Below are 25,856 nucleotides of genomic sequence, written 5' to 3'. Positions count from 1 at the left end.
GGCTGACTTGGACCTCTCTGTGGAGCCCAGACTAGCTTCAAATTGTAGCAATCCTCCTGTTTGTCTTCCAAGTGCTGAGAATGTGGGTTTGTACCACTATGTGCTTTTAACACCGAGAAAATATGTTAATTCAATGACAGAAATAATGGTATAGAGCATTTGCAAGCATGCACCGTGTTTCTGGCATCTGTGGCATTATAAATGGTGCGTTGCTTTGCCCTTTCTGTATTTTGGGTTCATGTGTGAGCACAGGCAGGCTTACTCTTTGGGTAGAGGAAAGAGGTAGGAAAAGTGTATTCATTGTCAGAAAGATGCTCACAGTATGCGCCATTCTTTCCGCACAAGGCCTAGACTGCAGAGGCCATGGTCAGGCATTTTAATAAGCTGGACAGCCATTTACCCATGCATTACAAAGCCTCAGTACACAGGAGCCATCGTGGGAAAGCACAAAACAGCCCAGCCCAGCCCAGTGCATGCATGACAGGCGACCTTAACAGCGAACTGGCATCACTCAGTGGCTTCCCAGCTATTTCTGTTGCACAAAACCCATGCAATTGAGATTGGAATTGGGTTTGGTAAACAACCCTTCTAAAAATTAAGTCTTTTCACTGAAAACATCTTCGTATAAATTTGGTTCCGATAACCATTTAGACATGGGGATTAATAGCTCACAGACGCAAACATGCTCTCACCAGCTTTTGTGGGTTTGGGTTCCAGGGAGTGAGGGTGGAGCCAAGTCTATCTGTCTGCAGCTTTAGGCTGCCTGAGATGGTTGCAAACTTATTTTTTTTTTTTTTTGCTCGTCAGCATGCCATAACCTGCATTCCAAGCTTTTAAGTTATGTACAAAAAGTCATTCCTATATCCACCAAAAAATGAAAAGAAAATTGATGTCAAATATCCAATGCATGAAATCTGATGTTTTTCACACCACTAATTTACAAGAAACTTGAGTAACAGCAACAAAACAGCATGAAATAACATTCGCCCTTACAGGAAAAGATGAAAATACTATGCTTACTTTTGTTTTCAGAAACTGCCAAACTATTTTTAATTATTGTACATTTTAATGAGTATATGTATTTTATGAATATATAGATTTAAAAAAAAACAGGCACGTAACTTGAAAGATAGTTCACCAAAACAGAGATATATGGATAACTAATGGGAACATCAAAAGATATCCAGTATCATTAATCAACAAGAAAATTCAAAACCTTAATATGGTCATGATAAATACCCCTGAAGTGGCTGTAATAAAAAAAGGTGAGCAACACCAAGTTCTGGTGAGGATGTAGAAAAACTTAGACTTAAGACGTTTGGTGACTGATGGGTCTGCCCAGGGCTCCAGTTTTAAGCTTGCTTGCTGCAGGGTCCCTCTGTCTGTACAGATTAGTTGCCACTTAGGGATTTGGGTCAAGGTTGTTAAAGTCTTTCACTGCTTTGTGTAACTATTTCTGTAAACTGAAACACACGCTTTTGGAGAGAAGAAGAGGGAGGCTTGTAAGACCATGGAAATAACCAAATTTATCAGCTCACGAAGACCCCAAGGTTATCTAAACTGTAAGCAATTGCTGACTGAGACTTTGCTCAACGAAGCTGCCTGCAAGCTGCTTATTTTGCAACTTCTCTTTAGGCAGACTTTTCTGTGACAAAGTTGCCTTCCAGTCACCACGCTCTCATAAATAACCGTTCACCCATGTCCCACATACGAGTTCTTTACCTGTTACTGTGATGAAAAACCTGACAAAGACTGTTCTGGTGCTTTGAACGTAATTGACTCCCCCCAGGCTCATAGGGAGTGTTGCTACTAGGAGGTGCGATCTTGTTGGAATAGGTGTGGCCTTGCCAGAGGAAGTGCATCACTAGGGGTGGGCTGTGAAGCTTCAAATGCTCAAGCCAGGGCCACTGTCACTCTCCCTTCCTTCTGCTTGAGCATTCTGATGTAGAACTCATAGCTCCTTCCTCCACAGCTGCCTGTGTGACACCATGCTTCTTGCCATAATGATAATGAACTAAACCTCTGGACTGTCAGCCAGATCCAATTACATGTTTTCCTTATAACAGTTGCCATGGTCATGGTGTCTCTTGAAAGCAATAGAAACCCTAACTAAGACAGCAATTTGTGGAAAGAAGGGTTTATTTTGGATCACTGTTTAAGAGTAAACATCATCACAGTGGTGGAACCTTGCAGTCACTGGTTATATTGCATTTTCAGTCAAGAATCAGGGAGGGATGAGTGGCTGATACTTAGCTGACTTCATTTCATGCACCCCGAGTCCCCAGACATGGAAAGGTACTACCCACACTTACGATTGGTCTTTTAATCTCAATACACTTAATCTAGATAATCTCATGTCCAGAGACACACCCAGAAGGTTGTCTTTTATTAATTCTAGATCTTACCAAATTGATAATCAGTATTAGCCATCACAAACTCCAATAAATTTGTTGGTTCACCAAACTAGACTTGGGTGGAATGATTTTCTTTTTTGGTCTGTTGTCAGTGCTGTATCTGGTACACAGTGTTTGTTCACATCTCCCCAGGAAAAGCCATGCAACACACTCTGTGTTGACTCGTCCATGTGTGAGTTGGGATATTGACAGCCAGGTCTCTAGTCTCTGTGACTTTCCGGGGTCTCCCTTACACATACACGTTTTCCAGCCATCAAGGAACACACAGAAAGTTTATTCCAGCTTTTCTATGGTCTTCTTACTGCCAGGATGTTGCTCATTAAATTTACTCCTGATGCATCACAAACCTAGGGTTGCAGCCTTGGCATTGCAAGCTGTAGTGGCTTCTTTCCATTTAATTCTTAGAGAATTCATCACTTTAAGCTAGGTTTTGTTCCTTCATCCATCCTCTAGCTACAAGGATGATTTGAACTGTGTTTCTCTGACCTTGAAGCTTCTGGTTTACAACTTTCCTAGCATTGGTAAGACTGCAATTTGTACTAACCAAGTTGGATCAAGAATGAGAGAGCCTCAGGCAAGAAGATCATATGCTCCATCTTTATTGTCTAAAGTTCCAACAAACTTTTAAGAATAAATACTTCCCAATTCATCATATTTCTTTAATTGCTTTGCAGATCCCTGAAAGGCTGAATAGTTTGCTTTTTGTCCTATATTACCCTTATTTTTAAGAACTGTATTCTTTATCAAAATGTCCTTCAGTTATCTTCTTTGATACACAAAAGTCTTAATCTTTAACATAGACAGGTTTATCACTCTGCTCTGTGGCTGTGATTCGGATGCTTGTATTCCATCCAGATTTATGTTGAGATACTCTGGCACAATCTTAATGTGGGGTATATCCCTTGGGAGGTAGCTGGGTCATGAGGGCTCCATCCTCATGAATGGAATTAGACATCTTAATTAAATGACTCAAAGATGGAGTTCACTGTTTTGTGATTCTGTTCCTGATGTGCAGATACAGCATTCTCCCCTCTGAGAACACAAGGAACCCGGCTGTAAGCAGAGGCCCTGGACCTTCTTCCCAGCTCATGCTCACCTGGACCTTCTAGTCTCCAGTACATTTCAACTTCCAGAATAGTGATGCCATCCTTGTTCATTACTCAAAGAGGGATCCTCAGGCTCTATATTAGGTAGGAACTGTGAAAATGAGACATACACTGAGGATAGCAAAAACGGAGACATGTAGGTGCTATTCAGATTTTAGAAGCAAGACTTGAGTGTGTGTCACTGCTAACTAAATGAGGTGAAAGGGGGTCTAGAACATTCTAAGGTCAAGGCTAATAATGAACACATTAAGCTCTGTCTAGATATGTATTTGAGATATTGAAATTGATAGTAGAACTTAGTAGTAGGCCATTAGTTTTGATCTAGAAGTGAAGATGTTGCAACTAGAGATATTATTGCGAGGCTCGCTTGCTCATGAACTCGATAGGCTGGTAAGAGGATTATCTGACTTGGGTACACAGGGAAGATGACAAAGGGTGCACTTGGAGGATAGAGGAGGACAGGATAGAGGAGGTGGGCAAGAAGCGAGAAGGAAGTAGCTCAGTTGTCTGAACTGAGTCTCGTAGTAAGTGGTAAGAGCAAGGAGGTTTGGTACTTCCACAGTCATATGCTGGAGACGAGGATAATGGCACCTCTCAAAAACTGCTAAGAAGAAACACCCTTAAAACTTGGCTTCCTAAGGACCAGACAAGTACACCCCATCTCCACATCAAAGACAACTAGATATATTTGATTACTGTGCTGGTTAGTGTTTTAAATTTTTTTTCTCTTATTTGACATACTTAGGAATGTCTAGAATAAGGAAATGCTGATTGGGAAAACTCTTCCACCAAATCAGCTTGCGGGCAAGTCTGTGGGGTCATTTTCTAATTAATGATTGATGTGAGTGAGCCCAGCCCACTGTGGGTGGTAGCAACCCTGAGGAGGTATACCTGGGTCGCCTAAGAAAGCCACTGATCAAGCATACCATGGTGAGCGAACCAGTAAGCAGCACTTACCTCCGTTCTTTCTGCATCTATTGCTTCTTGCCTTTAGGTTCTAGGCCTCCACTGTTCCTTTTCCCTCCATGAAGGCTGTGAGCTGTAAGGTGAAGCAAACCCCTTTCTCTTCAAGTTGGTTTTGGTCACGGTATTTATCCAGCAGGAGAAAAGTGACTAGTAATACCCATATCTACTGACCTCAAGTCTGTCTATCTTTTCAGTTATTAGTCACTGTGAAAAATCAACACAGGTGTGACTTTGAATTCAGATTAAAAAGAAATAAAACGGGGTGTCTACTTCCCACAGGGATTCTGTAGGTCAAGGCCTTTTAGCCCTACCCTATATTAAGTAGGTGATACTCTGTGTATCTCCTCTGCTGCGATCCTTGACATCAGCACATCCTGCGGTACACCAATCAGTGAATACAGACAGATGAAATCCCAGAGCTCGGAGAGATGGTAAAATGCATTCTCTCACTTCACAGAAGGGAACAAACAGGATCAGAGAGGTGTAGTGGCCTGACCCAAGTCACCTGGTGCAGTAGAGGTGGGGATGGGACCAGAAGTTCTGACTTAGAGCTTTCGTGACTTAGAGCCTTGCGTGGATCAGCAGGTCACTCTCGCCCACGACAGCGCTCTCTTTTACTGAGGCACTAGCACGTTCATTTCCTTCATGACTGTTTTCTTAGCTATGAACCCGTCCTTTACCCAAATGGTAATTACAGGTGCTGTAAATACACTATGATTGTATCTTCATTTATTTTAAAGTTGCTTTCTTCATGTTAAAAAATATGATTGGCCGTATTGAGGGCTGATAAATGGAGAGAGAGTAAAATCGACATGCCATTATTCTGCAGCAGAAGTGTCAGGGGAGGCAGCATCAATTAATTTGTCGATAGAATTTGCTGGAAGAGTCTTGCAGTCTGGGTGTCCAATGCCTGTGATGGGTCTTCTCTGAAACACGATTTGTATTCTTAAAGGTATTTACTCTAACATTGGTGTAGTCCATTGTATTTACAAAACTGGATGCTCTTATTCCATTTTCTTTCATTCAACAATATAACTGGGTGCTACTGTGTGCCAGTCTGTAGGACCTATGACAGTGGGCAAGACACATACACCCTTGTCTTCTGTAGCACATACATTTGCTCCAGACAATAAACATGCAAATTAATATATGGTATGTTTTTCAGATGGTAACAAAAGCAGTAAGATAGAGAATGGCCAAAGGAGGGTGTAGCCCACATTCTAATTGGTCTTAATAAGAAAAATTCAGAGTCAGATAGCAGGGGGTGAGGCTGAAGGATCAGAGAAGCACTGTGGCCAGCCACTAGAGAGTTCTCACCTCTACCAATGCTCAGACAGGAAGGGCGAGACTGTCCTCAGACTGACTGCCTCAGGCTGCACCTGAGTGAGTTCCTGTCTCCTTCTGCCCTATATTCTTCTCTTTGTCCAGCCATATCACTCCTGTCTCCACCTCCCTAGTGCTGCGAATAAAGGCATGTAATCCCAAGTGCTAGGAGCACCTTTGTGTGAGTTCTGTTTCTCTTTTAGAAAGATTCAATGTTGCGCAGCCCAGGGTGGCCTTGAACTACAGAATTCCCTCCGCCTCTGTCTCCTGAGTCCTGGGATTAAAGGTGTGTGCCACCACTCCCCGTTCTCTAGTGGATTAGCTCTGTACTGGGATCTTCAGGCAAGCTTTATTTGTTAAGACACAAACAAAATCTCACTCCAGGAGGGATGAGTCTCTATTTTCCAGATAGGCCAGGAATAGCCCCTATTGCAGGTCACGTTCACTGGGCCTCTGACTCAGATTGTGATTAGCAAAGAAAGGTTCTGGTGGAGCCTTTTCAGGATTAGGGTGTTTAGTGAGTATAGAGGATTCCAGAAGGCAGAAAGAGATGCGGGGTCATTATGTATCCATTGAAAAGCTAAAGAGAGTTGGGGAACCTACAGCAAATCATGAATAGAGCTGGAGGCCAATGCTAGTTAGACTCTCTCATTGTCAGTATTATATTAATCTGTAGGCCATGTGTGTGTGTGTGTGTATGTGTGTGTGTGTGTGTGACCTTTAGCTGAGCACAATATAATGGTGGCCCAGCTATGAAGGAAGAAGACTTCAATACTGAAAAGGGGACCTTCCAAGTGTCTTACTACCACCTCTCTGAGCAAGATAAGAGATGAAATATGAGACTGGAGAAAATGATCTCACCTAGTCTTGGGGGTCAAGATTTTCATTGCCTGTCCATCAAAATCTCAGCAAAATTCTTCACAGACCTCAAAAGAACAATGATCAACTTTATATGGAAAAGCAAAAAAACCCAGGATAGTAAAAACAATTCCTTACAATAAAGGAACTTCTGGAGGCATCACAATCCCTGATTTCAAACTCTGCTACAGAGCTACAGTACTGAAAACAGCCTGGTGTTGGCATAAGAACAGAGAGGAGGACCAATGGAACCTAATTGAAGACCCAGATATCAATCCACATACCTAAAAACACCTGATTTTTGACAAAAAAGCAAAAGATATAAAATGGAATGAAGAAAACATATTCAACAAATGGTGCTGGCATAACTGGATATCAACATGTAGAAGAATGAAAACAGACCCCTATCTGTCGCCATGCACAAAACTCAAGTCCTGATGGATCAAAGACCTCAACATAAAGCCAGCCACACTGAACCTCACAGAAGAGAAAGTGGAAAGAAAGTATACTTGAATGCATTGGCACAGGAGAACACTTCCTAAATATAACCCCAACAGCACAGACACTGAGAGAAACAATTAATAAATGGGACCTCCTGAAACTGAGAAGCTTCTGTAAAGCAAAGGACATGGTCAATAAGACAAAATAGCAGCCTACAGATGGGAACAGAATATTCACCAACCCCACATCAGGCAAGCTAATCTCCAAAATATACAAAGAACTCAAGAAATTGGTCATCAAAAGAAAAATAAACCAATAAAAAAAATGGAGTACAGACATAAACAGAAAACTCTCAACAGAAAAATCTAAAATGGCTGAAAGACACTTAAGGAAACACTCAGCATCCTTAGCCATCAGAGAAATGCAAATCAAAACAACCCTGAGATTTCATCTTTCACCTATAAGAATGTCTAAGATCAAAAACACTAATGACAAATTATGTTGGAGAGGTTATGGGGTAAAGGGAACACTCCTGCATTGCTGGTGGGAATGCAAGCTGGTACAGTTCCTTTGGATATTAGTGTGGTGATTTCTCAGGAAATTAGAAAACAACCTTCCTCAAGACCCAGCAATACCACTTTTGGGTATATACCCAAAGGATGCTCAATTGTACCACAAGGACATGTGTTCAACTATGTTCATAGCAGCATTGTTTGTCATAGCCAGAACCTGGAAACAGCCTAAATGCCCCTCGACTGAAGAATGGATAAGAAAAATGTGGTCCATTTACACAATGGAGTACTACACAGCATAAAAAAATAATAACATTTTGAAAATTGCGGGCTAATGGATGGATCTAGAAAACATCGTATTGGGTGAGGTGACCCAGACACAGAAAGACCAATATAATATGTACTCACTCTTAAGTGACTTTTAGACATAAAGCACAGAAAACCCAGCCTACAAACACAATCCCAGAGAACCTAGACATTAATGAGAACCCTACCTAAGAGAAACATACACGGATCTAATCTATATGGGAAGTAGAAAAAAAAAACAAGATCTCCTGAGTAAATTGGGAGCATGGGGACCAGGGGTGAAGGTAGAAGGGGAAGGGAGAGGAAAAGAGGGGAGCAGAGAAAAATATATAGCTCAATAAAAGCAATAATAAAAAAAGATTTTCATTGCCAGTTAATATCCCTGTTTATCTCCCAGGAGCTCAATGAGATGAAGTGGCCTTCCCCACAAGTGACCTGGTTACCAAAATGCAGCTTTGGTGTCTTCTATTGCCAACATGACCTAGACCTGGATATATCTTGTTCCTCTGATGCCTGTGTGTGTGAAAGTGTCCAGGACATGCACTTCTATAAACGCTTTCACAAATTTTCTGCTCACAAAGTCTGGAGTAATGGTCTTGCATTTCAGGGTCCAGTTTAGGGACAAAAGTACCCCATCAGCCCATGCTTGCATCTTTGCTCATCTAAATGGTTAAATATATCACTGCAGAACAGAGTTTTAGAACTCAGGACAGTTTTTAAGTAACATACTGACTATATAATTTTGTTAAAAAACGTTAACAATTTTGTTAAGTATTGGATGTTCCAAAAGTCAACAAGCTGACTGCTGCCATGACAGAAATCTGCTCATCATTTCAGCCTTCTCATCCCTTTCTTTGGTTTCAGGCATGAGTCGGCAGTGCCTGCACACATGAGCCTTACAGCCAATTGCTCATAGTTTGTTTCTTGACTGACTCTCATTCATCCCTTGCCCCATCTAGGTCCGTCATCTGCGTAGGGAAACCAGTAAGACAGTAATGTCTAACGTTTTGGGCTCCGTTGTAGTTTTCAAAGTGTCCGTGTGTGACGACTTCACTCTGTCCTTGCAGATACTGTGGAAGTGTGGTTCTGTGCCCCCTTTCCACAGATACAGGAAGCGAAGCCTTGAGAAGTATACGGTTCAGGTGTGGCCACCAAACCTGGATCTTTTAGTACAAGATGGCACCACCTGTCCATTGCCTCTCCAGTCCCAGAGCCTGAGCTGGGCTTCTTGAGTTAAGGGGTCAGGAGATGTGAGAATAAAGAAGATACAGGCCTAAGGAAAAGAGAGCAGGTGGCTGCTTTCAAGGGTTGGGGCTTCCCTAGACCTAGTGAGGTAACCCAGGCCCAAAAAGATGGACATGGGATGTACTCACTCATAATTGGTTTCTAGCCATAAATAAGGGTCACGGAGTCTACAATTGGTGAACCTAAAGAAACTAAATAAGAAGGTGAACCCAAGGAAAAACATATCGTTATCCTCTTGGCTATGGGAAGTAGACAAAATTGCCGGGGAGAAAACTGGGATCTTGGGGGTGGGGTGGGAAAAGGGTAAGGGGAGATGGGGAGAGAAAAGTGAGAAGGGGAGGATGGGAGGAACTTGGGGAAACAGGATGATTGGGATAAAGGAAGGTTGGATAGGGGAGCACGGAAGCACAATTCTTAGTTAAGGGAGCCACCTTAGAGTTGGCAAGAAACTTGAACCTAGAGTGGCTCCCAGGAGCCCAAGGCGATGCCCCCAGTTAGTTCCTTGGGCAGCTGAGGATAGGGAACCTGAAATGACCCTATCCTATAGCAATACTGACGAATATCTTGCATATCACCATAGAACCTTCATCTGGTGATGGATGGAGATAGAGACAGAGACCCACACTGGAGCACTGGACTGAGCTCCCAAGGTCCCAATGAGGAACGGAAGGAGGGAGAAGATGAGCAAGGAAGTCAGGACCACGAGGGGTGCACCCACCCACTGAGACAGTGGGACTGATCTATTGGGAGCTCACCAAGGCCAGCTGGATTGTGACTGAAAAAGCATGGGATAAAACCGGACTCTCTGAACATGGCGAACAATGAGGGCTGATGAAAAGCCAAGGATAATGGCACGGGATTTTGATCCTACTTCATGTTCTGGCTTTGTGGGAGCCTAGCCAGATTGGATGTTCACCTTCCTAAACATGGACGGAGGGGGGAGGACCTTGGACTTTCCACAGGGGAGGGAACCCTGACTGTTCTTTGGACTGGAGAGGAAGGGGGAGAGGAGTGGGGGGAGGGAGAGAAGGTTGGGAGGAGGGGGAGGGAAATGGAAGGCTGGGAGGAGGCGGAAACTTTTTTTTTCCTTTTCTCAATAAAAAAAAAAAACAGAACAGAAGTTACTTGTTTCTCCACTAAGGAATCACCAATACCAAGTAAAACCTAAATAAAAGCAAGGAGATAGTGATGGTGGCAGGGGATGATCATGTCCTCTCAGGCCTGTGACCATCACGATGATGCCCTCTTCCTTTGCGTCCTCACCAGTAGCTGGACCGCCTTCATTCTGAACACTTCATTGCTCAGGTAGCTCTTGAGCTGCTTGCTACCACCATCCCTGTTTCACACATAATGGTGAACAGACTGAAGAGATCAAATTAAATCCATTTCCACTTTAGGGTGGGAAATCTGTTTGGAGCAATCAGGAGGGTTCGGAGCACCAAGCATGGCTTTTCAATTGCCATCAAATGGTAAATTGCTTAATGTCAACTGGCATTAAGTGGACCGATTTGTACCCAATTAATCCACCAGGGTTGAGAATGAAGAGAACAATATCATTTAGTGATATTATTCTGCACTGGCTTCTTCCAGTGTGGAGTTCCTAGCCGTTCGCAGATATTGTCTTGTGCCTATTCTTTGCCTGCGCAGTGAGTTGTATGCCCCCCCCCCCCTTGTTGGGAAAGACAGGCTTGTAGCTACTTATTTTAGCTTTTCCATGCTTCAGAGCCTCATGTAGGTAATGGCTGTTGCAGATTCCCGATGAAACACATTGCCGGTGTTAAAGAGTTGATGCAGCTTTCAGAAGCATCTCATTCCTAACCAGAGCTTGATTTTAGTCCCAGACAAAGATGGCATGTTTGCGGAATTGTTGTGTATGCGGGGTGCGCGTGCTTGCACGAGCACGCACAGACACACATACACACACATACACACACACACACCACCGAGAGACAGTAGTATTGGGCAACAAGTCCCAGGGTAGCTATCTCAGAGACTCTGCATGATAATGACAACCATACACAGGAAATGCAGGTCCCCGGGTCCAGCCAGCTGACAGGTGGCACACAGAAACCAAGCTAAACCTGCCTGAGGGAGCTTGCCCACATGAAGGGATGCCTCCCGAGTCTACATTGGGCCATGTGAGCTGGAGGAGGAAAGCTTGTTTTCACCTGACTTTATGTCCCCATTGGTTGTAATTTACATTTATATAGACTCAAGGTCTAGGTTCTAAATGGCTTTGCGGGTGTCTACGGCTGGAGTACCGCTGTGTCTGAGCAGCAGGCTCTGCGTGCATAAACAAAACCTGGCTGTCTATTTTTAAGTGACAGCAAGTGGCTCAGTTTTAACTTGGTCACTTGAAGACGAACCCAACTTGAATGAATTTCCCTGAGGCTTTTCAGGGCGGTGCCTTTCTTCTAACTCCCATTTTCATGCAAGATGGCTCTTCATTGTCCTTCCTCTGGTGACTTTAGGCACAATCAGACACAGATGGAGGTGACTCACAAAAACACAGGGAGGACTCTTTCTGTCTAAATCTAAGACGTGCCTTCCACCTTCCCCAGGTGAGGAGAATGCACATAGGAATCTCTCTGTAACTGTCAAGTACTATTAGGGTGCCTGAATTTCTTATCTCTGCAGAGAGCAAGCATTACTCAGCAGGATGGAGGAAGAAGAGGCCTGGAATGAGTATAGGGGTGGGGGAATCTTAGACACACTAGTGAAGGTCAGTTTCAAATCTAAATTGGAGGCACCTTGGTTCTGCTTGCTCAGGCCAGTGGTTAAGAAGGGAGGCACCTCTGACTAGGTGTCTGTCAGCAATGCCTGACTGCTACGGTCCATTCATCACTTCTGGTTGTTTAGTCTGAGGTCTCTGCCTCTCCCTCAGTAGGAAACAATGTCCTCAAAAGCATAGGAGGGGGATGCACTTCAGCCCTAAATCTTAGCATCCAGACACACCTGGCCTTGCCCCTTGAGGACTTGGCAGAGTGCTTCATACCTTCTTGCAGGGCAAGCAGTACCCTCTTCCTTTAAAAGGCAGAACTCCACCTACTTCTACCTCTTCTTCCTTTTCTTCTTTCTCTCTCTTTGCATCTCTCTGTCTCTCTCTCCCTCTGTTTCTTCCTCTTTCTTTCTCTTCCTCCCTTTCTCTCTCTCCCCTCTCCCTTCCCCCACTTCCTTCTCTTCCCCCAACAAAACTCTCCATGTAAGCTCTGACTGCATGGCATGTTTGTCCCTCTGTCCATCTGTCTCTCGCCCTCCATAGGACTCCTTGAACTCACTAAAGTTCCTCTTGCTATGATATGTGCCACATCATAATACTAAATACGCAAGTAGATGGAGGACCTTAAATAGGGTAGGGTGAGGACCAAAGATGGCTCGGTGTAAACAGGAGCTCTGGTACCTCCAAGAAGCTGTGTCCACGTATGTAAATACCCAAGCAGAAACACGGCATTTGGTTCTCTTTGGGGCATAGTTCTCAGAATGGCCTTGAACTTGCTGCTACTGAGATCTGGCTGCTGAGTCTAAGATGTTTTTTCTATGAACACTGAAATGAAATATACATTGTCGCTTCTCATAGCCTCCCTTGAACCTTCTGTACAGATGCCAGGCTCTTTTGCACCACAGCTCCTCCATCATGGTCGTATTGGAATTTTAGCAGGGCAAATTCTTTGTTAATGGATAGTTGGCTTTCTATTATAAAATGGTTACCATCATGCCTGACCTGTCCCCAGTAGATACTGATAACATCCACCTTTTGTAGTGGTTGTAAACAAACACATGACAAACCCCATTTTGACATTGTTGCTAAATGTCCCTGTGGGGAAGAGGGTAGATGATGCCTGGTTGAAAGCCATGTCCTTAGACTGTGAGCTCTGGGAGAACAGATTCCATTTTATTTAAAGTTGTAACATTGTGCCAGTTTACCTTCATGTCTGCTCAGGAAGGCACACAGAAAAAGCATCTGAGCCAAGCTGAATTAAAGGACAAAGTTTCGCTGTGGTCTGAGAGCCGCCTCCTGCTCACCATCATGTCCCAGTTACAGAGACCCAGTGGCAAAGTAGACCAAGTGTGGCGTGGCTGGGAAACAGGCTCAGCCTCAGGGGGGAAATAAGTGTTGACAAGCAATATATTATGACAGTCTCATCTGGTGCTGGTACTGAGTTTAAAGGGACAATTGAAGCTCTGCCAGATTGCCACAGAGCCCCAAGATTATGAGATGGAGGGAGAGAAGCATGCATTTGCGTCTCTCTCTCTCTCTCTCTCTCTCTCTCTCTCTCTCTGTCCCTTTCTAGGTCCTTTTCTTTTACCTCTACCCTTAGCTGGAGACTTTTTCACAACATAATTCTCTCTTAACTTTGGAGTTGACATTTTCATATCTCAGGCTTCCTGTAGATTGTACATATGAGTTTATATGTATGTACATGTTATTATGCACATACGTGTCTGCGTGTTCATATACACCTGCGTGTAGGCGGGTTTGTACAGGTGGAGGCCAGAGGGTAATTGTAGATGTTCTTTGGAAGCTGTCCACTTAGTCCTTTGAGAAAGGCTTTCTCACTGAGACTTGGAGTTTGCCATTAAGCTAGGCTGGTTGGCTAGAAATTCCCAGAGATCCGTGTATCTCCACCTTCCCAGTGAGAAGATTACAAGTGTGGATGAGCCCTGCTTTGTATGCGGTTGACAGGTAATGAAGATAATGCTTGTACGGAAAGCAGTTTACCCATCAAGTTGTCTCCCAGCCCCTCTTGCAGGTTTTCTGATTTCTGGGAGGTGCCATTGTGTTAACCACCAGAGAGTCCACAGTACCTCCAGACCCAGACAAGACACAAAAAGTGCTGGTGGTATGTGGTCGTGTGGATCAGTGATGAGACACTGGCCTGGGCCCTTCCAGGGAAACTGTCTTCTGGGAAGCTAGTGGCATAGTCCTTTCTACAGGTGATAGACCAGGGGCACATCAGCTCAGTTTGGACAGCTGGTCTTTGGAGCTACTTCTCACCCTGTAAGTAAAGCTGTGCACCCAGAAGGCAGGCGTTCTTTTCTTATGAGTCTCCAACTAAAGCATGAAACTACTCTATCAAAACTCTCTCAGCTTGCCCTGCACCCCTCTGCTGCGGGAAGGTGTACAGCTAGCGACTACCCGCCTACTGGGGCACGGCCTCATAGACTATTTACCAGTTGTTTCTATGATTGTTGCATGTTTTGGAAGTTGTTTGATTGCACTTCCTAATTACTCATGTAACATTATTTCCCTTCTCGGATCTTCAATGGGGTTGAAGACTAGATGAATATAGTTACCTTCCTCTCATGACTTGACCAAGTTATTTATTATACAAGACTTAAGCTTGTTAGAATAGGATATTTATTCTTATTGTATATAATTTTGTAGTAGATTTAGAACTCTCTTATTTAAACATAAGGGGGAGGTGCTGTGGGAAGGTGTATAACTAGCAACTACCCGCCTACTGGGGCATGGCCTTATATTTACCTGGATGCAGAAGCATGTCCGGCCCCTTCCTCTCTGCTTCCCTCTGGACCCCGTTTGCTGTTAGGTTTGCTTTGGATCTGATCTTCATCCATCGTTCAAGCAGAGAATCCTGACTTTGTAAGTTTTACCTTTTAATAAACAATCTATTACTTAGTTCTGAGCTTGTGTGGGATTCCTTTTTTTTATAAGCGTCCTATCTCTTTGCCTTCACCAGTCCCTGTATCAAAAGAGTCATTAATATTAGTTGTCCCGGGCTGGAGAGATGGCTCAGAGGTTAAGAGCACTGACTGCTCTTCCAGAGGTCCTGAGTTCAATTCCCAGCAACCACATGGTGGCTTACAGCCGTCTGTAATGAGACCTGGCACCCCCTTCTGGCTTGCAGGCACATGTGGAAGGAATGCTATACACATAATATAATAAATAAATAAAAATAAAATAGTTTTAAAAAAATATTAGTTGTCCCGATTGCCTCTGTCTCGTTTCCCTTGAATTCCACCACCGGAATCTTAGCCCCTTCAGGTGGCAGAAGATTTCTCTTGTCAAGGTTACTATGACCCGCCAGTTGTGAAAGGCACGGTCAATTTGCATGCCCATCTCAATCCATCACCACTTAGCTCAGGTGATCATCTGTCTTCTTTAAAACACTTTATGCCTTTGGCTCTCAGGACATTATAGGTTCAAGGTTCACCTCCTCCATCCCAAGGCCACTCCTTCTCTGCGGCTGCCACTAGCCCTGTCTCATCTTCTCCCTTCACTACAAAGCTCTCTTCTCCAAAACTCGCTTCATCTCTCCTCACTGCTCCTTCCCTCTTTTTCCACATATGAACCAGTCTCTTAGCAACTCACGCACACACACACACACACACACGCACACGCACACACACACACACACACACACACACACAGAGAGAGAGAGAGAGAGAGAGAGAGAGAGAGAGAGACTATATACAGTCTGAACGTCTTTAAACTCCAGTTGCCTACATTTGATTGCCTTTTCAAAAATGTATTTACTGTACTGAAAGAATCCAAACTCATAGCTTCTGTCCCCAAACTTAATCCTGAATTCTATTCCATCTCAGCAAATGGCCCCTTGTGTCTTTGTTGCCTAAACTGAGCACCTTGGAGTTTGTCCTCTTAGTCTCTATATCCAGTCCTTCAACAAAGCCCTTGAATGTCCCATGGTCCAGTCACTTCATCTCGGCTTCACCACTTGCCCCCTCCATTCCTAACGCCAGCATTCTCCATTGCAAAGGAGCTTCTTATGTGGCTTCCATGGTGCCTCCTTGCCCACTCCTCCATCCATGCTTCCAACATGGCAGCCAGAGTGATGCTCTTGACACACAGGCCAGATCCAAACACAGTTAGTTCAGCTTCCCATATTCCGAAGGAATCTATCTTATAGTAACTGCAGTCTACAGCTCCTCCATCCGAGACACTGCTGCTGCTGTGACCTCCTATTCTGCCACTGTTTCCTCCCCAGCTCTACTCACTCCTCTTGTGCTGTAGCCTCATGCGTGCTATTCTCTCCCTCCATCTTGACTTTCTTTCCTTGGAAGGGCTTCTTTTCGTGATGCCTATTTAACTCCTTCAAGCCCAGCAGTCACCTTCATCAGACAAGAACTCCCGGCCCACTGTCTGAAGTACTGTTCTTCCCACCATTTATTTTTATTTATTTTTTATTTTTTTATAATGCTGGAACCTTGTTTCCCAGCATTATAAAACAAAGTGAGCTCTGTCCACAGACTCCTGAAACATGGGTATTTAGGACAGTGACCCTTTGCCCTTGAAGTAAATGGTCTGAATTAAAAATGGGCAGTGTATACTGCTGTTTTTCTTTACAGTGTAAAATCTGATTTTTTTTCTCTATAAAGGAAGGGTCTGTTGCTAGAGACAATGGTGTGGTGTGCTGAGCACCTTCTGCACAAGCGTGAGGACCTGAGTGGGGTTTCCAGCATCCACATAAAATCTGGGCATTGCTGTGGGTGTCTGTAGATCAAGAGCTGGGGCATGGAAAAGGATGTCTGGGGCTTGCTGGGCAGTAAGCATGGCTGAAATGGCAAACTTGGGGTTCAGGGAAGTGACCCCGTCTCCAAAACAAAACAACAACGAGAGCAACTAGACAACATGGACGGCAATAGGGGAAGGTACCCTGAGATAAATCTCTGGCCTCCATACATGTATAGGCACATGTATGCATATGTGTGCATGTTAACACACACATTCACACACACACAGGGAGGGAGAGAGAGAGAGACAGAGAGAGATTTAAGATTTAGGTTTGGCTAGCATTTCCAACTACAGCATTCTGCTAATGATAATATGTATGCTGATGCTGAAGTATCTTTTGATTATATCCACTTTGATTCAGTAAATATTGATTGCTTGCCACCACGTGCCAAGTTCTGTGCTGTGAGAGAGAAATGCAAACTGCTGAGATGGATGAGGATAGACCACAGTCTAGGCTTCAAGACATTAGTAAGTGGGAAAATGTTCATATTCCTATCATTAGGCCAAGTGAGACTAATATGATATGCTATAATATAATACAATCCTCATTTCCTGAGGATATCCTCTAAGGGAATGTTCTAGGACCAGATCTGTCCACGTGGTCCACAGAACACAAGCATAGCAGGATTGCCCAACAGGGCTGGAGGTAAAGAACACCGGGAAGGCTGAAATGGGAGTAGTGGGGGAGAACTGGGCCATGGCAGAGATGTCAGCGGAGCTTGGCAGGTGGGGATTAGAGTCATGGCACTAGGGAAACTTCTAGACTGGAGGGGATGTGCATAAACACAGGTGGGAGGAAGGTTCCTAGGCTCCTTTCAGAAATGGACCGTACCCAACGTCTGGGCAGGCATGGAGCAGAAGCAGGGCTATTGGAAAGGGAGAGCGTGAGAAAAGCTGAACCATGTCAGCGGTACTGTTAATGTCATTGTTTGCTTTCCAACAGGTCGACAAACAGGCGCCTGTCGTTTCTGCAACAAGTACCAGAATAATCCAAGCCTTCCTTGCTAGGCAAAGCCTGTGTAAGTGAACTAGAAATCATCATCAAGATTTTTTGTATAAAAATACCGCAGTGTTTAGGGTATATTTCCATGTTTCCTTCAGTCTTTGAAAACTGACCACTGAGCACCATCTGTTAGACTTTCTATTAGTCCTTCCTGATGGGGAGCAGGCAGGGTTTACTGTAAAAGCCTCTTCCTGATCATGATGGTGCTTCCTCCATTCTTTCCTTCTTCTCATAAAGCCCATCTGCTGACCTCCAGGGTTTGATAAAAGCCCTCCCTCATTAGCTCCAGCAGCTGAAGCTCTGTCTGAGCAGATTCCAGTAAGAATGGCGACAGACTGAATAGCAGCAGCCCGTCTTTCCAGGCATGGGCACTGTGTCCTTAGAGGAAGCCAGCATGCTTGTGCTTGCGCATAGCATATGCACCTGGAAAATAAGGCAGACCCCATGAATTCAGGGACTGGTCTTTTGAATACCCTTCATGACAGTTCCCAGTCTGAATGAAAAATGAAAGGAAAGAAGAAGAAAGAAAGGAAGGAAGGAAGGAAAGAAAGAAGATTAAAAAAATGGAAAGACATGAGTGCTCCTAGGAATGGTGGAGGAGAAAGTGACTGCTCCTAGGAATGGTGGGAGGAGAAAGTTTATTACAGACCACAGGAAGAGTGTAGTCAAAGTCAGAGACATCTGGGCAAGTCCAGCGTGGTCATGACCCTGAGCCATGCAAAGAGAGGGGGGCAGAAAAGGGAAAGAGGATGGAGGGGAACCAGGTGCAGCAGCCAAGAGGACAAAAAGGTAAAAAAGAGGTGGGTAACAAAAACAACTGGATTATATAGGGAAAGGCAGCCCAGCCGCTGGGCTGGAGAGTTCAGAGTAGAGGGCAGGGTGTGCCAACCATAGCCTGTAACAGGTAGAGACTGAGGGATGCTAGGAGAACCTGGCAGCCAGGACCACTGTGACATGTTAAATAAGCACCTCGGCCACTTGTCCCAGGGTTTGAGACCTAACAGTCACTGACTGTGCACGGCCTTTTAAATACAGTTTTATCAGAACGTGAGACCCAAAACCAAGGTCACTGAAGGAGTCACAGAATCAAAGGATTTGAGAGCTGGGAGACACTAGTGACAATTTACTTCAATTGTCCTGGTTTATAAATGAAGGGCCTGAGGTCAGAGGAGGTTGTAGCTCCCCACAAGTCCATTAAGGGCAGAACTTGAACTTGGCTGTGGAGCTGCAATTGTTTCCACCCAGGAAGGCAGTCCTGTCTCTAAGTCCTCCTGCTTGAGTATTTCCTCGCTGACGGCTTTGATTCTCCTATTCTTCCAGGACCTCTGCCCCTTTTCTGTTCTACTTCGATAACAAAGCTTGACTGCTGTAGTAGGCCTCTTCGCTAGGGAGGAGCTCCAACGCCATCCTGGGCTCAGGCTACAGCGAGCTCTGCAGGTACAAGGTGGTGTCTGTGTGTCTTCTGGATGGTTCCAGCAGTCCTGGTACCCCACAGCCTCATTTCCTCTCCCCTCTAATGCCGTTAAGGAAGGGGTGAGCATTCGATGCAGAGGTGTTGCACGTGATTATGTTACCCATTACCAAATAAAAACAAATATGGGGAGGGGTTGAGGAATAAATGGACAGGCAAAAGGGTGGGTGAGAGGGACCAGAATCCTAGCTCTTGCTGAAGTGCAAACACTGAGTCCAGAGAGCTTCAAGTTCAGCCTGTGCATGTGAGTTCACCAACTGACTGAAAGGAGAGAGAGGAAGGGGACAAGTATCCCAATGGAAGATGTCCTAGGACTGCCATCATCCCTTCCCTGCTGGCAGTGTTTGGAGAGGAGCTTGAATTTAGTTTGTGGGGCTGCAGGAGGAAGGAGGCATCAGCCAGGAGAGTGCACCCTGCAGCAACTCCCATTGCAAAACCAGACAGATGAGGTCTCCACTGGGCTGGTGGGGTGCCCTCTGAGACTAGCTCAGCACTCTGCTCACCTCTGCTTTTTCATTTTCCTGTGGAAATTTCTCAACCAAGGCAGAGCCTCTCTTCGGGATAGCTCAGGCGGCCCTGTGCCTCCCAAAGGGTTTAAGGGCTTCTGCAAGCAAAGGCACAGCCAGCAGCAAGCCCTCCCATCTTCCGTGGGGCTCTGGAGGAGCAGGGGAGCAGGTAATTGTAGCTCTAAGCCCTGATGCTGTGGTGGCAGCCTCTGCTCTAGCTTTTACTCCACATCCCAAGGAAGCCCCAGGGAACCTGGACAAGTTGGGGCTGGGGCCCAGACACTAGGGAAGGGGTGGGGAAGGCACCCAGCAGATTTCCTGGCACTATGCCAGGCCAGAGCTGCCTGCTGTGTGCAGGAAATATTCAACATTCTGTGTCTTAAAGAGAGAGCCTGGAAAGGCTCCAAGACTATACTTAATACATCTGCTGGGAGCTACACAGACAGAAACTGGGGGTGGTGGTGGTGGTGGGGTGGGGGTGGATACGTTGTCTGCAAAAATAACCCTTGCAGGACCAGCAGAGCACACAGCATCCATAGGGTGCAGGTAATAAGCGAGCATAAAAGTCCTTTCTTAGCTCCACTTGCACACACACAATTCAAAGCTCATTTGCAACATTGGATCTGAGTTTCTGCTTTCTGATCCTGGGAGGGCAGCAGGGAATGTTATTTTAGTGGCTAGAATGTCCATCGATGTGTTTCCTTTAGCACATAACCAAACAGAGGAAGGGATGGAGAAGCTTCCATCTCACAGAGGAGGAAGCTGACCCAGAATATGTCTTGTATGTCCAAGGTGCCCAAGGCTCTGAGTTCAAGCTCCCCAAAGGAGAGTTGCGGGGGACAATCAAGTTCAAGCATGGAACATCCCAGTAAGCTTTTTCACTACCCTCTCCATCGCAGTCGACTGTGGGAAGGACACACAGTCCCTCTCCCACCCACTCAAGTCCCCTCTCTTGGAGGGGGTAAGACGCTGGGAAACTAATAACTGAGAGATACTTTTGCCCTCTGATAGAGTCGCTATTTGAGGCAATTGTAAAGACCAGAGAAGACAGAAAAAAGGCAGATGGACTTCAAATGATAACTTTCTCCAGGAGGAAGAAACCGCACCCAAACATCCTCTTTTGCTTGCCCCTCACCAGGAAAGGGAGAAAAGACTCTCTCTGTGCTCTGTCTCCCACCTCAGTGCTCCGCTGTTGTTGACTCATTCCTGTAGCTCTGCTGCCCTTGGACTTCATCTTCAACTGTAGGCTGTGTGAACTGTCTAAGTTAGAATATGTTGTGGGGGAGACTCATGTGGGAAGTAGGAATAATGGATACACAACCTTGAGGAGGCAGAATGAACATACATAGATGGAATGTATACACGGAAGTTCTCTTGGGGGTTTGTGCGGAGTAGAAGATGATTTGGGAGAAAGAAGAGAAGAAAGAACAAGTGACTGAATGTTAAAAGGATGCTTGCTTGCACAACTTAGTTTCGCTGCTTTGAATACATTCCTATATCAAAATAAATAGACATGCATATATTTACGTATACATTCATATGTTTATGCCAGCATATGTGTGCATATAGATGTACACACACATACGCACACACACGCACACACACACACACACACACACACACACAGCATAGTCTTTAAACCTGTCACCTGCTCCACTTACACTAAACAATTCCATAGCCACATTTGTCTCACCCTTGCGAGCACAGCTGGGAGTTTCAAATTTTATTAAACATCTGCATTTTTCACAGATTGCTTTTCATTTTTTTAAAGAAAAGGCCCTATTTAATTGCCTTCAGTAACAGGGGCTATCATCTTGTCAATGTACAAGAGATATAAACTTAACCACATAATTAGGGGACAGTAATAAATGAATGCAAGGTAAAGAGCAGGGGATTCTGATGATCTGTGGTTCTGTAGGAGAAGAGTAGCTTATAAAACAATCATTCTATGATAAGTGTTTGCATGATTTATATAGTGGATACACGTTTGTATGCATAAATGCTGTAGATATTGCCACGGTTTGGACATGGCTTGAGCACATCCCTTAAAGAACCTTGGCAGAAAGGAAAGGTGCTGGGACTTTAAAAGGTGGGGCTTGATGGGAGGCAATTAGGTCATTGCCCTCTGGACTGATTAATGCGGATTTCTCTAGTAAATTAGCATGAGTTGTTGTATGAAGAACAGAGTTATCCTTCCCTGCTCTCAGGCTTCCTGTCTCATCGCGGGACTTTACTAGTTCCTCCAACTCCAGAGGACTAGTTAGGAACACTTGAGGTCAGGGAGGGTGATAGGCGCTTACTCATGTCTTCCCCTCCAGAGTTTTTGGAATGAGTAGGTTAATGAGTAAGTATCCTCTTATACATATGGATCAAATATGGTTCCTTGTACAAAGGGGAAAAAAGCTCAGTCACTACTGAGCGACACTTCTGCGCCAGTAGAGGTGCGCGCCAGCTGGGGTTGCACGCTATGACTTTGCTGTTGTTAGTTTAAACAACCGAAGTCGGCAAACTCATCTCTACACTGCTTCTCCCAGCCCCAGGAAGAAGATGGATAAAAACATGAAAGCCTTGAGGCACCAGAGGAAGGCAGTACAAGCTGCGGTATTCACTGGAGAAAACAGCATGGAGCCCGGGGCTTATATGTCAGCCCCGCCTTTCCCGCCTCCTCGCTACCTTCCCTCGGCCTAGCCTTTCTCTCCTGATTATTTTTTATATTCCAGAGCCTCTCTATGTAAATTCATATTCCATAAATCTCAAAGCTTTCCTTCTGTTTCAGAACAGGAGGCTGAACAAGATATATACCCTCCCCCCCCCTCTCTCTCTCTAACAGCAAATGACATCCACCCATCAATCGATCTACTTCTTTTTAACAGCAGGTTTCTCTTTGTGGAGTCATGCAGACTCCAGAAGTCTGTCCTGGTTCTTTCTCTCCTTGTAACTCACCATCCACTCCTTTAAATTCAGAGAGCTCGCTTCCTTTTCCCACAGATTTATCTAGTCTCTGTCATTCTTAAACCACCACTGTCTCCAGACCCCATGTATTTCCGGCCTGCCACAGCTGGAATTTAATGCGCTAATCAGATTTTGCTGTGCGTCCTCACACTGTGTTCCTCCACCACCCTCTCTGCCTTCTTCACTTTTATCTTTCCATCCTCACCTTCATGGAACACGGGTCTACTAAATGGGGTCCAGTGCAATTTCTGGCACCCAATAAATCTAAATTTTCAAGCTTGGGAAGCTAGGCTTACCCACTGGCACCCAGATAAATGAGTCCTCGACAAGAAACCTACACTGCCCATTACTCTCTGCTGAAACCCCGACAGAGGGCCCAGCAAGTCAAAATCCCCTCTTTACTCTTCACTTCCCAGAACAGAACACGTCCCTGCCCTCAATGTAGGGACTTCCACTTTCATTTCTGTGGTCCTCTCTTCTCTCCATAGGTGCTGGGTGAGGCAACAGCATCCCAGCCAGTATCTAGCTGGTTCAACTTCTTCTCCCTCTTGGTGCCTCTAACTGAGACTTAACACCTAACACACAAGTCCCCTCTGCTCAACAAAGAATTGTCTGTATGCTTTCTATCAGGAAGTGACCATGAAGGCTAATATAAACCCTGAAGTACCAGGAGTGATGCTCCAACACCCTAAACTAGCTCTTCCATCTAGTTAACAAGGGACCTCTAGTTATCCATGGAAGGATTGAAGAAGGGTTGCTGAGGTTGGAGCCCCTTGAAACCAGGCCAGCTTCTTAAAACACTGTCGTGAAAAGGAACCAAGAACCAGGGCTGTGGGGAGCAAGCCGAGTGAGGCCACAATCTGCTTTCAAGAGGTCGGGGATATTTGTATTTATTTATGTGTTATTTTGCCTTGAGAAATCACCACCTCTCACTTTGCCAGCTTCCTGCTTCTCTACAGTAAAAATCCATGCCAACAAATCTTATAAACCGCTCTCAATAGTTCAGTGATCTGAGGACAGTTCCTCCTCTGGCCTCTTGCTGGTCTATTGCTGAAAATCCAATCAGAAATGATAATTCTCCAAGGCAAATATCTTTAAAACAAAGTACCTGTTTTGCGCTTCTGTGGAATAAAGAAAGAGATCAAGCTGACACTGGTTAGCTGTACGAACCAGTGTGGCTAGCCTACTGGACTGTTAGTTAAGCACTAATCCAAGGGATGTTTGCGATGGTATTGCGGACATGCGCTCACCAGCTATCTTTACAATATATTTGAGTTGCAAAAGATTACCTTTGATCATGTTGGTGGCAGTGATGGTGGTTTGAATGAGAAATGTCCACCATGGTCTTGAACAGTTAAATATTTGGTCCTCAGTTGGTGGTGTAGCTTGGGAGGTTTAGGAGTGTGGCACCCAAAGGCCAATATAAAGGATGCTTTTCCTCAGTTGAGGCTCCTTCCTCCCAGATACTATGTCAAGTTGACAGCTGAAGCTAAGGATGACTCTATCTATCTATGTCTATGTATGCATGTACATATCTATCTATATCTATCTATCTATCTATCTATCTATCTATCTATCTATCTATTTTTTATTGTGCTATACATTTTTCTCCCCTCCCTTCCTTTCCTCTCCCCTTCTACCTTCTCCTGTGACCTCATGCTCCCAGTTTATTCAGGAGAGGTTGTCTTTTTCTCCTCCCTATTTAGATCCATGCTTGTCTCTCTTAGGGTCCTTTTTGTTGTCTAGGTTCTCTGGGGTTATGAATTGTAGGCTGGTTTTTCTTTGCTTTATGTCTAAAAGCCACTTATGAGTGAGTACATATTATATTTGTCTTTCAGGGTCTGGTTACCTCACTCAATATGGTTTTTTCTAGATCCATTTATTTGTCTGCAAATTTCAAGATGTCATTATATGTGTATGTATGCGTACACACACACACACACACACAACAGAGAGAAAGAGAGAGAGAGAGAGAGAGAGAGAGAGAGAGAGAGGCTACAAATACAAACTAAAATATTTTTTAAACAAGAGAAAGGAAGGAAGAAAGGAAAGAGGGTGAGAAGGAAGGAAGGAAATAGGAAGGAAAGAAGTGAGTCAGGAAGGGAGGAAGGGACTAGTTTGAGGTGAAAATGGAATCAAATCCTGAAAGGCGAGGCAGAGCGGTGACTGAGAACCAATCCGATTGTGAGGTCATTCGTGACCTTCCCTAGAGCTACCATGAAGAGTGACGACAAAAACCCAGATGGAACTGGCTCAGCAAAGAAGAGAGAACATGGGTTTAGGAAGAGAGAAAATGGAAACAAAATGTACAGACAGCTCCATCTGTGAGTTTTGCTGTACAATGAAAACAATGTCGGCTATTCCATCATGACTGCTGGCTGGCAAGGAGGACCAACAGCACAAGGTTCATCCTCGATCTAGGAGACAGAGGGGTCTTCACCAACAGGGCAGGGGTGAAGCCCAGTGCAGAAAGTTCCGTCGTATCTAACCAGCATGATTCTTAGCTGATCTAAGCTTCACAGTTTGACGGAGAATCTCAACAGAATAAACATAGTCATTGTGTTGCTGATTGTCTTAAACTAACAATTATTTGTTCTCCATGCCAAATTGTTCCTGAAAATCATTTTACAAATGAGGATACTGAAACTCAAACAGTTTTTATGATATTGTCAAATTTTCAAAGTTTATGTGAAAACCAAGACTCAAATTAGATCTGGCTGATATCAGAGGTCTCAAATGTTTTACAATATTGGAGCTTAGACTTCCTCAGTGGGTCTACTAGCTAATGAGAAAGGAATATCAGACCAAATGTGCCCGGTCCTAGGTTCATTCCCATCATAAAGATATGGCTAGTTTTGCTGGTCCTTCCATGCCCTCATTTCGCCTAGGCCCAGGGACTCCCCTCTGCCTTGGTTCTGACCCCTCACTGCCGGTCCTCTTCAGGCTTTCCTCTTGCCATTCCTCTCCACCCCCATCTCCAAAGAGTCTCAAGTATAATCACTGGGGCAGGGAGAGTTTTCTGAGTCTATGGATTTAATGCTGTCTATACTGTAACTCCCGAATAGAGATCTGTTCATCTGGACCCTATGTCTTGAATCTCGGATGTCTATCAAATGCCCGGATGATTTAGGAGGTCCTTCTGTCTTTGTGTTGCTTTCATCGGTTAATAAAGAAACTGCTTTGGGTCTGTTGATAGGGCAGAAATTAGGTATGCAGGGAAGACAGAACTGAATGCTGGGAGAAAGAAGGGCAGAGTCAGAG

General features: G+C 44.7%; 1 long non-coding RNA gene across 1 annotated transcript; it reads left to right on the top strand.

The window, feature by feature from the left end:
- The first annotated feature begins 3,537 nt into the window (after positions 1-3,537).
- Positions 3,538-19,104, top strand: LOC121451261. Its single transcript, XR_005974718.1, has 3 exons — positions 3,538-3,604; positions 17,607-17,682; positions 18,987-19,104. It is a non-coding gene; the product is annotated as an uncharacterized LOC121451261 (long non-coding RNA).
- Positions 19,105-25,856: the final 6,752 nt, after the last annotated feature.

Source organism: Microtus oregoni, unplaced genomic scaffold (genome assembly GCF_018167655.1).
Source record: "Microtus oregoni isolate MIOR12 unplaced genomic scaffold, Mior012 000008F_ref0000371, whole genome shotgun sequence".
Taxonomy (NCBI): domain Eukaryota; kingdom Metazoa; phylum Chordata; class Mammalia; order Rodentia; family Cricetidae; genus Microtus; species Microtus oregoni.
The sequence above is the reverse complement of the archived record's forward strand: the minus strand, read 5'-3'. Positions and strand labels throughout refer to the sequence as shown.